Below are 13,397 nucleotides of genomic sequence, written 5' to 3' on the forward strand. Positions count from 1 at the left end.
CTGTTTCCTTTTAGTGGATGAAGGAGGCTGTCGAGTCAAGCTCAGAAGGGCAGTAATTTTGTGACATGCTCCCTTTTCTGGGAGGACACTCACTTTCCACACTGTCTCCTCCTACCCTTGTCATGTGAAATGGGGCATGTTCCTGGGGCAGGTAAGCCTCCCCCACTGGAAGCCCTTGGCTGTAAAAGGTCCCTCACTAGTGCCAGGAAGAAGTTAACTGGAAGGGGTTTCAGAGGGGACCAGGAGCCTGGGAGAGGGTCCCAGGGCAGCCTTGGGCCAGAGCTTCAGGGATAAAGTGATAAAAACAATAACCATTATCACCCCACCCCTGCTGGAGTACTCTGCCTTAGAGTTTTGAAGCATTTTGAAGTGGGCTGCATAGGGTGCTCAGTGCTCCTGGGTTGACCAACCGGCGATATATGCCAGGTTCACTGTTTGCAGTCAAGATCTGAAGATCTAAAGAGAGTCAGCATCCATCTGGGGCTCCCTGAGATCCCGATTCCGGGCCTCACTACCCGCTCCTTTAGAGATGTGGGATGCGGCTCAGAGAGGCTGAGAGGCTTGCCCAAAGCTGCACAGCCAGGGGGGTTCTGAATGGAACTGATCCTGCCTACGGGTGCGACTTCCTCTTCCTACCGCGGGCTCCGGACTCTCAGGCACTACAGAGCGACCTCGTGGTCGCCAAGAGCGGGGATTCCTGCGGGCGTGCCTCCCAGGCCAGGGACGCGCGGTGGCGCGAGCCCGCAGTGACAGGTCCGCTCGCCCCAAGCGGAGGTAGAGCGAAGACAGGAGGCGGCGGCCAGCCCGCCCGGGACCCGCTGCCCAGGGCTTACGGGCTTTTTCCTGGGGGCCGAACCTCCAGGTTCGGGAAGCAGAAAGGCTGGGGGATTTCGCAGGCAGCAGGGGACGGTTGGGTTTAAACTAAAAATACCCGCCCGCTCGCAGCTGTCAACGCCAGGGCCCCCGCCCCCGCGCCGGGCGCGCCTCCCCAGGTCTCCTCGACTTTCAGCGACCCTGATCGCTGGGGAACGCGCCAGGACTGGGCCAGGGGCTGAGATCCAGTCCCCGTCCCTCCCGGACCCCCGCCCGGCCGCCCGACCCCGTGCCACTTACCCGGCCGGGAGCGTGCAGGAGCGCGGCGCCACGGGCAGTCCCGGCCAAGCAGCCCTCCTCCCGGCGTCCCGGGCGGCTCCGGAGCGGGGCGGGGCCGGGGCGGGGCTCGGACACCGGCCCCTGCCCCGCCCAGTCCCCTTGGGGACCCGCCACCGGAGCCGCCCCTCTCCCCGGGCCTGCCACTTCGGCCGGGTCGGAGAGGGACGCGCCCCGCTCCGCGCGCTCAGCAGAGGCTCCCGGGGCCCGGTCCCAGCCCGGCGGGCTCCCGAACGCAGACCCCTTCTCCCCGAGGAGGAAGAGCTATCGTAGGGGCTCCCAACCCTCACCCCTGGCGCTTCCCCCAGGGCTGTCCTCTCTGGCTGGGCAGCCTCTCCGAGCCTAAGTCCCCGCCTGGGTCTCATCCTTGGGAATGACGCGGACGTGCCTCTCCCCTGGGGAAAGTTGGATCTGCGGGGTTCCTCTGTGTGTCCAGCCTCAGGGAGGGGGCTGGGGACCTGCAGGTCTTGCCCTCTCAGACCCCAGGTTGGGGCAAAGGCTAGGCACCCCTCCTGGAGGCGCGAGATCCAAGGAGGAAGTGACACCTATCAGCCAGCTTGACAGTGGGGGCGCCTCATCCGGCCACTCCCACTCCAGAGTCCCCGGAACCACCACGCAAGGGATCTTCGGGCCCCAGGCTCGGATGAGAGACCCCCAGGATGTCGAGTGGAGGCGATGTGGTGGTGGTGGGGGGGAGTGAGTCACGAGGAATATGAATCCCATTCATAATCAACCTCCCACAAACCCAAGGCCAAAGAATGTGCCTCCCCTCTGCCTCCCCGTGAGCCCCGCCCCCCAGCGGACACTTCCTCCCACGCGTCCACAAACCCCTGATCCAGGGACTCTGCCAACTCTTTAACCCTACAGCTTAAAGCCGAAATCTCATCCTCCTCTGCCTTTGCCCTCTTGGCCAATTCAGGCCTATGGACTGCCCTCCTCCCCAGTGCCAATCTTTGTCCGAGTAATTACAGCCTTGCGCCGTGGGTTTCCGCCGCCTTTGGATGGGGATGACAGCTACTCATAAAGGATACAACTTGCAGAACTCTGCACCGCCAATCTTCACAATTTAGGTGTGGCTACGCCCTTTTGCAGATGAGGAGGTAAGTAACTGTCCCAATCTACTGCTTCCCAGAGGGTGTTTTCCTCTTTGGTTCCTCAGTGAGGCTGGCAGGCCCTCTATCAATGTCTGTTGAATAAAACAGTGTTCTAAAAAGATTATATTGTAAAACAGGACCAGATATAATTGTATATAAGTGTGTGTGTGTGTGTGTGTGCGCGTGTGCGTGTGCGTGTGTGTGTGTGTTCCAAATGGAGGGCAAGGTAGAAGGGTGCCACATCTCAGAGTTAACACTGGGGTACACCTGGCTTGAGTGAGAATGCCTGTCAGCCACACCTCCTAATTTAGAGCCCATTTATTAAGTTATAATTAGTCACAGGGTCAGAGGAGATACACACAAAGACCTCTCCCATCCTTGCCCTTGACTGTCCAAGGCGTCCTATTATGTTTCTCATTAGCATCCTGACTCCATGTGGGCGCTGCCGCAGGCCCTGAGGTTACCACAGTCTAGCTGAAGATGCAGATGATGGTGAACACTTATTATAATTCTGGGCATTTGGATAATGTGCTTTGCTTTTACAAATGCTTTTATGTGTATCTCCTCATTAAATCTCTGCAAAGATCCTCCAGGTAGTTAGGAAACCTTTAATGAGTTCTGTCTTATGATGGAAACTAAGACACCAACAGGTCGGAGGATTTGCACGAAGATTAAAATGGCCCCGCCTAGGCTGCTGGAAGGGTGGAGCCACTGGGAGTCAGGTTCCTGCAGTGAGAGTTGGTGTGGTGCAGTGGGGAGTAAAGAGCTTGAGCTCCAGTACCAAACTGCCCAAATTTGCAACTTTCAGCTCATTACTCATCCTTGGTTTCCTCTTCTGTTAAGTGGGTCTAATAATAGTAACCTCTCTTGAGTGGCTTTGTGCCTGGTACCCTGAGCACCCAGCTCATGTGAGCTGTTCTAGGGATGGTGGGAACAGTACAGTTCCTGGCAGTCAGCTATTTGGTCTTTCATCAGACACTTCCTGAGCACCTACTATGTGCTAGTCCCTGGGGATATGGAGAAGAATGAGACAAGAACAATTACTCCCAAGGAGGTCACAGGACAGTGATTCTGGGCCCAAGGGCAAGTGCCCGAACACGGTGGTGCTGTTCAGAGATGACCTGCCCCTCTCCCTGCCCTGCAGCACAGAGCACTGGTCAGAGCTGAGACCCAGATCCCAGGCCCAGCCATGTTGCTTGATTGAGGGAAACTTAGCAAGAAATGTACCCTCTTAGAACCTTAGTTTTCTCATCTGTTAAATGGGGAGTGCAATAATGTTTCATATGTAAGAATGTATGTGATAAAAATATTTTATAAGCTGCAAAATACCATGCATATATTACTAGCTTTATTATTATTATTAGGTTTATGGCTTTACATGGCTTTGTGCCTTTCAGACTAATCTCCCATTGCTTTTCTTAAGCCTGACAATTCTAATTCTAATTGTTAATTCTATGGCAGTCTTTTGCCAATCCAAAGTAGTCCATGTGGAAGCAAAAAAAGTTGAGTAAACAATGCAGGATCATGGTGGGGGGCAGTCTGCAAGCAGGAAGGCTACAAAAACTTTAACTCATCCTCAGCAGTCATTACCCACTGCTACAGAAAGGAGTGGAAATGAAAGCTTATCTGGAAAGAAAATTCTGGCAAAGGAAGACAGGAGAGCCCCCTCTGTCATCTCGAATTGAGCACAGGAAACCCCGCTTGAGCTCTCCCTTTCAGAAGTGGCCCAGAGACGGAACCACAAGGAAGCCCTGAAATGATGCCATTTGGAAATTCTGACTCATTTGGCAGTGGGGGTTGTTTGTGCAAAGTACAAAACATCTCCGAAAGAGTGAGATTTTTACTATTTTTTCCCCACGTCCCTTCCCTGTGGCAAGCATCTCTATCACCACTCCCGGGAAAGCAGGGGCCAATTTAATAAGCCTGGGGGAGTTACTGAGGTCTGTTTCACATTTGCCTTGGCGAGTTAGCTTCCACACCGATCCTGTGCAAGTCTTATTTTGTGTGATCTTTGCATTGTTTGTTTGCGTGTTTAGTTCTCTGCAGAAAGATGACAGCAAAAGCTGGATTGCCTCTTTTGGCTAATCCAACCCCTCGTGTGCGAATGGGGGAAACTGAGGCAGGAGGGCAGGAAGGAGGGACCCTGCCCAGGGTCCCAGGGTGGTAGTTGGCATTCTGGAAACTTCTGTTCCCATTTCTCCATCCCTAGCCTGGTTCCCCCTTAGTGATGACTTACGTAAGTGTTATTGACTAAGCAGGGATGAAAAGCTGGCACTGGGGTGGCCATTTCAGGGGTGCCTCATCTGAGGATTCCTGGTCCAGTTGGGGAGAGCTGGTTCTCCTCCTGGCTCTGCTCTCAACTTCTTCTTTCTTGGTTTCCTCTTTTGCCAAGTGTTCGTCTGTCCTTTCCCCTTCCGGTGCTTCTGTGTGCATGTAGGGTGAGTGGATCCCCCAGCCTGGGGTGTTACCCTGCCTGAGCAGGCTGCCTTCCCCACAGGTAGCTGCCAGCCAGTCACTGAGCAGGGGCACCCCTCCCCCGGATGCCAGAGTCATCTCAAACACAGCGTGGGAACCAGAGTAATTCAGGCTCTGCCTCTAGATACATGAATTGGGCTGGTTCTTTAAAACAAAAATATCCTGTAGGGCAGAAGCACAGGACTGGACCCTGGGTTGACTGGATTCTAACCCTTGTTAATGCTGCTAATTAGCTGCATAACTTGGGGTCACTTCTGAGTTTCTGAACCTGTGAAGTGAGAGAACTGGAGAAGACCATCCGTAAGTTACTCCTCCCGATTTAAAAAATGGCGTGATGCTTGATTGCATTAGATAATAATGCCATTTAGCACGACTAGTAAACACTACTATTATCATACTCCAGGGAGTAACAGAAACAAAAATATTGTTACCATAGACAAACTCGATTCCTAAAAAAATTAAATTCTTCTAAAAGAGCCTTGTCGTATTTCTCTCATCAGTGGACAACCCAATCTATTCTTTCTGCTTCTGCTTAAGGAACACCTTAAGTGTTTTTTTTTTTAATTACATGAGGTAATTGTAGACTATGTTGTTGTAATAAATTATACAGAGAGATCCCCTGTACCTTTTACTCAGGTGCCTCCAGGGGTAACATCTTGCAAAAGTAGGCAGCACAGTATCACAGCCAGGAAGCTATCAGGACACAGAGCATTTCCATCACCGCAGGGATCCCACGTGCAGCTCCTCCCTCCTGCCCTCATCCCCTCCGTAACCCCTGGCCACCATTAACCTGTTCTGTGATTTTGCCATTTCAAGAATGTTATGTAAATGGAATCACAAAGTGTGTAACCTTGGGGGACTGGCTGTTTTCACTAGTATAATGCACTGGTGATTCGTCCAGGTTGTCTTTGTATTAACAGTTCATACCTCTTTATTGCCGAGTAGTAAGTAGTCCATAGTCTAGATAGATATATAGAGTTTGTCTAACCATTTACCTGTCAAAGGACATCTAGGTTGTTTCCAGTTTAGGACTAATTTGAATAAAGCAGCTATAAACATTTAGTACAGGTTTCTGGGTTGATGTAAGTCTTCAAGCTTTAAGTTTTAACTGTTAGTTACAGTACCTGTATACAATACCACACCACCAGATTTTTTTTCCAATTTATTGATTGTGATAAACACACTCCTAAGATGCTGACATGCGTATTAATTGCCCAGGACCCGGTCGTGAGTTGTGGAAATCCAACAAAAGCAAACTGCTTGGTTCCTACCATCAGGAATTTGCAATCTATTGGGAAAGCAACATTCGGACTGAAACATTGAAACAGCGTTGAAATTACAAGACAGCACTGCATGTCAGCACAGAATTGACTATGAGAATCCAAAAAAGGAGAGAGGAATGAAGGCTTGAGTGTTTGGGGGAAGGTGTTGTAGATAAGGTGAGATGTGAGCTACATCTTGAATGATGGAGAATAATAATATTTAACATTTATTAAAGAATTACTATGAGCCAAGTGCTGTCCTAAGACTTGATCTATATTAACTCATTTAGTCCTCACCAGGGTAGCTACTATTATTATCTAATTTTACAAATGAGGGAACAGAGAGGGTAATAACTTGCCCATCATCACACAGCCAACATGTGACCTAGGGTACAAACCCAGACAGTCTGACTTCAGCCTGGACTCTTATTAAATACTGTGCATTCTGTCTGCCTGGTAGCAATAGTGGAGGACCATTTTCCAGTCATAATTAAATTCCAATCCACTTCTTGGGCTATATTTTTTACAAAGAGCTACACTGAACCCCAAGTGTTATAGCTTTGGCTTCATTAACGCGATGAGTTCTAACCTGTAATGAAAAAGAATATGTATTTTTATATATATATAACTGAATCACTGTGCTGTACAATAGAAACTAATACAACATTGTAAATCAACTATATTTCACTTAAAAAAATAGGAAAAAATGTGATGAGTTCCTTATAGGCCAAGGTTATTGATGAAAAATTAAAGGACTTTGCAAAAAACAGCACCAGCCTTAGTAATAGGTGAGGAAGCCTGCATGTAACGTACGTGCTGTGAGAGGGAGAGGACCAGCCTGGGGGGCTGTTTTGTGTGTGTGTTGGTGTGTGCGTGTGTGCATCAGTGTGTGTATCAGCGGGGCCGAACCCTGCAGTTACATTGTTCACCTGCGCATGCACTGAGGAGGACGTTAGAGTTTCAGCTTTTAGGTACCATGATACAGGCAGCGCTGGCTGAGCCCATTTCGGATAATGAATGTGGTTTTGTGTTCTCCGAACTGCTCTGTACCAGGGAAGTCACAGCTATGCTCAGCCGCTTGGCTGTTTCCTTGACTGCTAAACACGTGAGACATGCGGTTACTCCTCTGTCACAGCCTTGACTTGCTGCTTACCTTCCAACTTCATCATTTTGGCTTGAACTACAGTGCAATAGGACCCTGACTTAATTGTTGGAAATTTTTTTTAGTTGAAGTCTGGTCAGTTACAATGTGTCAATTTTTGGTGTACAGCACAATGTTTCAGTCATACATATATATACATACATTCATTTTAATATTCTTTTTTATTATAGGTTACTACAAGATATTGAAATTTGGTTTTGAAACCAAAATGTAGCCTTGATAACATCAGTGTTGCCAACCCTGGGTTGGGGGGGAGGAGTGGCAGAGTGAAAAGCTGATTGGATGGAAATCTCCCGACGTGTTACTCCCGGGCTCTGCATCTCCCCTCATCTGTCTGAGCTGGGGTGGGCCATCTCCCCCCTGGGGAATCTCCACATCTAGAAAATGGGGCCAGTTCGTACCCTGTCTTCCCTGTGGGAGCAGTTGTGAGGGTCACAGAGAATAAGGACCATGAGGATGTGCTACAGACTTTAAGGTCTGTGCAAACTGATGCTCTCATGGGGAATGAGATCCTTCAATGAGTACGCCCGCCAACAAATTTCACAGTGGTAGAGCATGTGCTTAGCATGCACGAGGTCCTGGGTTCAATCCCCAGTACCTCCCGTAAGAAAAAAGTAGTTCACAACAGAGACCCGCTCAGGAAGAGGCTGTGGGTCAGGAAGGTCTCCACTAAAGAGGGAGAGAGGTCTTTTATTGTTTTGCTCCCTGGAGACGTGTCTTTGAACGCTGCTGAAGTCTTCTCTCCTTGTTTTCAGCAGGTTTGGCTCTTTGGAACATGCGACGATACTAGAAGCGTTGTGTGATAGGCAGTGTGCTCAGGAAGCCCGGAGAGACCTCTGAGCCCTGCCTGGCAGATACCCGAGTTAGGGCAGCAGAACCGTGCAGGGCATCGGTGCCACCCCCACCACCAGGTTCTGCCCGGGGGAAGCCCACACTTGGGGCACAGCGGGCACATCTTCTGGAGTGGCAAGGGCTCGTGTCAAATAGGTCCGCACGTCTGTGTGAAACCTGCTGCTCCTGATGACAATTCCTGATGGCCCCGAGATGTCTCCCTGGCAGAGAAGGCCACGCCACCGCAGGAGCCTCTATCCATCAAGCCTCAGCCTCTTGCTGCCCACAACCAGCCCCAGACACATGCAGAACAGATGCTTTGCAAACTGACGGCCACAGTTCCTTGCACTGCAAGAGCCCTAGTGCCTAGCCTGGCATCTTAAGGAACTTTAATCTTAAACTTCCTCTTGGGTGCTGTGAATGAAAAATATTGCAGCTGTATCAGTAAACAAAGGATGCTGCAGCCATCAAGTCATCAGCCAGGACTGCCGCCCCCAACAGTGAGCAGGAGGGAACTCAGGATGGAGACAAGCAGGCAGCCTGGCCGCTGCTGCCACCCCCAGGGTGCTCCCTGAGGGAACTCAGGATGGGAAAGAACAAGATACTGGCCCTAGATGGCCAGGTGCACATCAAAGGAATGATTTTAACCAGCCCAGACTTTTGTACCTTCCTGTACATGGGAAAGCGCTAAATTCCTTAACTTGAGATATCTGGTTTTCTTTAATTAACAGTAATCTTTTGATATTCCAACTACCTGGTTTTTGTTGCAAAAATGCCTATATGTCCCTGGCTCCTCCCTTGCCTCTTCAGAGCAGTCTCTCAGTGCGATCTGAGAGGCTGTCACTCGGGCTTAAGTCCTCAGAAATGTCCGCTGAATAAAACGTAACTCTCAACTTTTAGGTTGCACTTTTTTTTTTCTTTTTTTCTTTTTTTAGTTGAAAATGCTGTCGAGTTGGTGTGTGGAGTGTGTGGAGAAAAACAGCAAATGCCACCAAATGCACCTTCTGGCTCTTAAAAAGGCGTCCTCAGCAGACAGAAGCAGCCCCACATACAGGCAAGAGGGAAAACAGCACACACAGTCTGTGTCCCTGGGTATTTGGAAGGTCCTTACTGGCGCTGCGCCAGTGGGATGAATTCAGCCACCTCAGCAGTCAGGGCTGTTTCATCATCCAAGCTGAAAGGTTTGTTTGTGTCACTGGCTAATTCGAGCAAACGACTGGACTCTGCTCAGCTTACAAACTCTAGGATGGGCTAAAACACAGGTGCACACAGGCCAACAGCAGCCAGAAGTCACTTTACAAGTTCACTGGCCCGGCTCCTTCATGCCCCAGAGACCTTGAAGGGTCCCCTGGATCGGGGAGTTCCCTGATCACTTCGGCCCACAGCCATGCCCACATCCATTGCCAAACCCAGGAGACACTTGGGTCCTCCCTCGGCCTCTCTTGTGGCTTTGGACAGCCCTGATCAGGCCCCTCTCCTGGCAGCACCTGCTCTGTTTCTCTTCTGGCCTCCTTTCCAGTCTCCATGGCTGGTCCTCCCCTAACTACATACACCCCTGGCTTTCCGCTCTGGGTTTTCCTTTTATTCACTCTCCCTGCCCACATTTCTTTTATTATCAGGTCCAGACCTGCAGGGGTGATCATCTGAATACTCTCCCCAGTATTTCAGATATAACCTAATGATTTAGATAAATGCCTCTCAGACTCCTCGAAACTCAGAATATCCAAAAGTAATTCAATCCTCCTTCCTCCTCCCCCTGTATTCCAGGCCTCAGCACCTAAGCCAGACACCTGGGGGTAAGTCTGGGTCCATCCCTCTTCTTCCCAGCCCCTCCCCACATCCAGCCAGTCACCAGATGCTGTCAGTCCTACCTTCAAAGCATCGAATGCGGCCTGCCCTGATCCCCTTCACTCACAGCGTTCTGGCCAGAGCCTGGGAATAGTTCCGTTTTACTGTGGCCCCCTGACTGCCCTCCCTTGGTCAGTCTCAGCCACCTCCAGCCACCCCATCACCATTCCTTCCAGGCTCATCTCAAGAACTCTGCAGCTTACACTCTGTGGTCCTCTTTCATCCCAAGGCCCTCAGCACACATCTGCATTTCTAAAGGAACACCCTGGCATCCCCCGAGAGCAGGCCTGGGCCTTTGTGCATTTGCCCTGGTTGTTCCCTCTCCCTGGAACGGCCTTTCCTTTCAAATAGCATGTCTTTACCCTTCTGTCAACACTCAGTTCAAGTGCCAACCCCTCTGCGAACCTCCTGTGATCCCTGAAGCACTGACTCGCTGTCTGAGCCCCCACCCCCACCCCCTCCAGTACTTAGAGACTTTCTGGCATCTGTCCCCATCCTAAGACTGGGAGTCCTGGCGAGTTGGAGCGTCTTACTCCAGTCCATGTCCTGCTTAGCACCAGCTCGCGGGTCTGCTACGGCCGAATGTTTTTCTACCTCTTATGGCATCTGTGGTCAGTACTGAGTTTCACACAATTTGGGATTTCTGAGATACTGCCTGTATTGTTCACCATGTCACATGTCCTTCAATCAAGAATTGTGCATTGAGGACATACTGAGTGCCAGGCAGAGTGAGTTCTGTTGGACTAGAAGCTGATGGTCTAGTAGGGGGAGGGGTGTAGAAATTAAACTATGATATGTACAAAACCCCTGGGGTTTTGGACCCCAAAAAGCAATGAAATAGGGCTGGGTGGTAGGACGGCGCAGTGGTTATATTCTTTGATGCCTCCAATCCTGAACTGAACAGTAACAGCGTCGGCAGAACCGCTCTATGGACGGCTGTCTCCAGGCCTAACATTTGATTCACACGGTTTAGAAAAACTCAACTGTATGCCAATATAATTCAATCCCTCACCACCTAATTAAATTTATCAGGTATTTCTAAGGTGCCCATCATGAACTAATGTGAGATACACAACAAAAGTAGAATAAAACTGTTTATCTGGCATAATGAGGGAAGAAAGTACTCCTTTGAGTTTTTTTTTTTTTAACATAACCCTTAGGCCATGAATGTGTACAATTTTTTAATTAATTTTTTTTTTATTTTTGGGGCGAGGGAGGTAATTAGGTTTATTTATTTATTTTTAGAGCAGATACTGGGGATTGAACCCAGGACCTCATGCATGCTAAGCATGTGCTCCACCACTTGAGCTGTACCCTCCCCCACTGAGTGTGTATTTTTGTTGGCAATCTAGTATGTACACTAAAGTTCCTTGACTTCTTAACCAAAGTGCATGGAATAGCATTTCCTTTTCTTGGTGATTTGGATTACACAGGGCTCTAATGTGCAAGGAATTGTGACTTGCGAGGGCTGTTTACCCCTGCTTATGTATCAAATACTCCCAGAATGCAACCTTTCAAAAACAGAGAGAAATTCCAGAATGTCTACTTCTCAGTGTTTAAACTCCCTTGTTAACCTGTTAATCATTGCTTCTTCCTGCTCTCAGTGCTAGCCTTTGAAATTTGCTGCTTCTAAATCTGTTGTGGCCGTTATAGCAGAAAACTAAGCAAGTAAACCATCCTCTCAAACAACAGGCCTCGGATGAGAACTGAGATACCCTTCCGAGAATCCAGCTAGCCGATTCATTCCCAGACGCTGTGCAATGACACGGACCGTATTTACTTACTGGCTCTTGCAGCCCCGCTTCCTAAGAGACTAGCGCCCCCTACCTGCCTTGCGGGGTAAGGCTGGCTCATTATGAAATGCTCCAAGTTTCTTAACGGAATGATTTTTAAAGACGGGTTATTTTTTAACCAGCTAAAAAACCCTTGAAGTAGGAAACTATTATTGGCCCTGTCCCCAGCCAGACAGCGGTATGCGTGAACTGTCGCGGAGCTGCAGCTGCGCCGTAAGAAGAGATGAACCGCTGGGAACAGCTCACCCAAGGGAGTGATGTATATACTTAGAGCCACACTAAGTGCATGTTACTGGGTATCTGGCGAGGGGAGAAAGTGTCCAGATGTGTTACCTCCTCCTTAAGCCTTTTACTACAAAATCCTCTTAGTTACGTAATTTTGCAAGGGAGGTCTATGCAAAATGCTCCCCCCTTCCTTTATTATTTATTTGTACAGAGTATAATTGGTTTATAATGCAGTATTAAAACTCTGAAACTCTCGTTTACAGAAATTTGCTTTTAACTAATTATATCTCAGTAGGCTACACTTTCAAAAAGTGTCAAGTTTAGAATTAACAAATGGGATTTTTCTGGCCGTAAGAGTAGAAAAAATATTATTTAAAATCCTCCAATTTTTTTCCTACAAAGGAAAATGAATACTTAATGTCATCCCATTTCCAACCCACTCCCCCACTCCGTGAGGCTGGGGTGAATTTCTCTTCCTTCAGTAGACGAATCTTTGAAGTAGGCTGGAGCAGTGGATTCCCATGATAGCAAGATTTAATTTTGAAGCATGAAATTACTAAGACTCAAAGGTTGAAGTATGAAGTGAAATTCTGACTCAATAGAAAGAGGATTTATGGCCTTGGCAAAACGTCTTAGTCATCATTCAAAGGAAAACAATACAATTTTCTCAGTGTTCGTCCGGCTGCAAGCTCAGTGATTAGCAGAGGTAGACGTGAACTCCTGCCAACAGATAAATCTCCCTAACAAATATGACATACAACAGACCGGCTGCTTGCTTGTTGTATTTGTGGTCTAGGCATCTTCTCAGAAGTCGTTGGAATGTAATAACGGTTTGAGTTATGGAATCTTATCTGCTAGTTAAAAAAAGGGAAACATAACACAAAACATTAAAATCTTTCATTAAACAGACAGCTAAGGAAAAGTCAACAATTCTTTTACACCCTTACTCAAGTCTTAATGTGTTTTATGATTAGCACTTAACTCTGCCAATTACCTGCTAGGAGATGATTTGAGCTCTTTTCCTCAGAATAAGATAAAGTTCTCAACAGAACAAAGTCCAGCAGATGCCTGAGTTTTAAACGCCTGAAGTCGAGGAATTCAGTCCTCACTGAGAAAAAGCACGGGGACAAAGGGAACGTAACTTTCAGAAGTGATAAACTATGGTTTATTTTTTTCATTGTATTTTTGGACTGAAATTGTCATTTTAGTTTCACAAAGATAAAAAATCATATCTGTATTAAATACACACACTGTATTAAATACATGCACCACAGCCAGTGAGGATAATTCAGGAATATTTAATTTTCTGTGGGACTTGCTGGTTATACTACGATCCCATGGTAAGACAAAAAAGTGCTTGTGAAGGCAATAAAACTTAGAGAGGGACCCAAAGTGCTCAAGACTTTCTATAAGATGTTATAAGCAAATATGAAAAGAGAACTTAATTTAGGGACCAAAATGCCAGAGCACTATTACCCTAAGGTTAACGCGAGTCTCAAATGAACTCATGTACACAAAACCTGCTGGGCGTGCCACCCATGCATGACAGTATTTTGGG

The 13,397-nt window shown here is 48.3% G+C and overlaps 1 protein-coding gene and 1 long non-coding RNA gene across 2 annotated transcripts in view; one reads left to right on the forward strand and one right to left on the reverse strand.

The window, feature by feature from the left end:
* The window catches only part of SYNE3 (spectrin repeat containing nuclear envelope family member 3), a 90,121-nt gene extending 88,920 nt beyond the window's left edge, over positions 1-1,201 (reverse strand). Inside the window, exon 1 of the mRNA XM_031454269.2 lies at positions 1,114-1,201. The gene's annotated coding sequence lies outside the window, so the exon portion shown is untranslated. The remainder of the gene's footprint in view (positions 1-1,113) is intronic.
* Positions 1,202-1,261: 60 nt separating this feature from the next.
* Positions 1,262-8,866, forward strand: LOC135321340 (uncharacterized). The gene is made up of 2 exons (XR_010381068.1): positions 1,262-2,249; positions 7,898-8,866. It is a non-coding gene; the product is annotated as an uncharacterized LOC135321340 (long non-coding RNA).
* The last annotated feature ends 4,531 nt before the right edge of the window (positions 8,867-13,397 follow it).

Source organism: Camelus dromedarius, chromosome 5 (assembly GCF_036321535.1).
Source record: "Camelus dromedarius isolate mCamDro1 chromosome 5, mCamDro1.pat, whole genome shotgun sequence".
Lineage (NCBI taxonomy): Eukaryota > Metazoa > Chordata > Mammalia > Artiodactyla > Camelidae > Camelus > Camelus dromedarius.